The sequence below is a fragment of the Mycetomoellerius zeteki genome, unplaced genomic scaffold (assembly GCF_001594055.1).
Source record: "Mycetomoellerius zeteki isolate Tzet28-1 unplaced genomic scaffold, Tzet1.0 scaffold878, whole genome shotgun sequence".
In the NCBI taxonomy this organism is placed as follows: domain Eukaryota; kingdom Metazoa; phylum Arthropoda; class Insecta; order Hymenoptera; family Formicidae; genus Mycetomoellerius; species Mycetomoellerius zeteki.
The window spans coordinates 12,244-14,178 of record NW_017257911.1 but is presented as its reverse complement, the minus strand read 5'-3'; positions in this window follow the sequence as shown (position 1 = coordinate 14,178).

Here is a 1,935-nt window from a genome sequence, read left to right as displayed (position 1 = left end):
TTTTTTTACTCTTAATCACTTCAATATTAACAAGAAACATTAACGCGAACTCCCATAAGGATGTCGGTCTTTAATAATATCTCGTCGGTGCCTGGATCTACAATAGGGTTTTAAGCCATAAGAAATGGGCGAATCACAATCGATTATTCCCCTCGGATTTGACTGTAATTGGTCAGTTTCTTACGGCTTAAATCTTAAAACATCTATTGTAGATCCGGACTTACCCCGGATCTATAATAGAGTTTTAAGTTTTAAGTCATAAGAAATGGACGAATCGTAGTCGATAATTCTCCTCGAATTCGACTGTAATTGGTCAATTTCTTACGACTTAAGACTTAAAACACCTATTGTAGATCCGGGGTTAGAGTCACTGTCACCAAGCTCAGTTAACTTAACAAAATGACAAATGCGATTGGTCAATTCTGATGGACTAACTGGCCAGTTAAGTTAACTGAGCTTGATGACAGTGGTCCTAAAGCCCGTATCAGACTACCGACTCTGCAAGCCGACCCGACTGCCAACTCTGGCTGTTGACCAATAATGGATCAATCACATTGAATCAGTCATATTGTGATTGATCCATTATTGATCGGCAGTCAGAGTTGGCAGTCGGCCTGCAGAGTCGGGAGGCTGATACGGGCTTTAGACCAGTATTCATAGTCGGATTTTATATTTAAGACCTTCTTAAGTACAATCTTAAGATGTCATGAACCAATCAGAGGGCCGCATTAGCAACTTAAGACATTACTTAAGACGGTCTTAAAATAAGAACCTACTATGAATACTGGCCTTAGGGTGCCGTCACATGTACACGGAATCGGAATGACAGAACGGATTTCTTACTAGAAATAAGTTCACTATTTTGTTCGGTAAGAAGTTTCTCTGCTGTATCGGAACTTGAAGATGTCTCATTCTTTGTGTAAACATTGGCCGTACCCAAAATTTTCGTTTTCTTGTATATTTTTTATTTTGTAATAAAATATTATAAGCGAAATATAATTTTCGTACTCTCTTAAATATCAGAATAGCACGCCAACTTGGCATATTTCTTGCATTTCGCAATAATTTTAACATTACAGTTAACACTACTTCTTCGTCCATCGTTGTAATCTCCAAAAAAAAGGTTTCTGAATATTTGTTTTAATTTCACATTCAACCATCTGAGGTGAACATACCATTCCGTTCCGTAAGAAGTTTCTCTACGGGCTATGGCAGAGAACGAGACGTAACGAGACGTAAGTTCCGTAGTCGTAACGTAAGGTAAGGCAGAGAAAAACGTAGCTGTCGTAGTCGTGACTGGTCTGGAATGGTCGGTAAAGTGTGTCAGAGCAACGAGGTGAGTAATATTAATGCACGTTTATACATCTTAATAGTTAATAAGGAAATATGGTAATTATTCAGAATACCTCCCTCACCTCCGATTTCGATGAAATTAGGCTTATTTGACGCGTTTTTGCACAAAACGAAAGAATCTGGCAGAAAAAAGTGTCGCTCTGCCTCGCGAACCGAGATATTTAGCGTTAAAGTTGACGACTCTGCAGGTTAGGAAATCTGTCATACCGACTATGGCTGCATTCGGAAACGTCGCTCGAATGCCTCCGATACCTCGAATTCATCATCTGTCCTTCTTTAACATTAAATGTTAAACGAAGACAGATGATGAATCCGAGGCATCGGAGGCATCCGAGCGACGTTTACGAACGCAGCCTATGTGTAGTGCTACCACTATGCCTTCTTCATGCTCTCTGACTTCATGCGCATGCGTCTCGTTACTTATCGGTCCAACAGGCACCAAATTTAAAATGTATGCTATAAAACAAATAAATCCTAACCCATGTGGACAGTGGGGTGTATTGACAGTAAGGGCCATGGCACACAAAAAAACTTAAGCAGTAAAATGTAAGCAGTAAGCGAATTGACCAATCACAGTAGAGT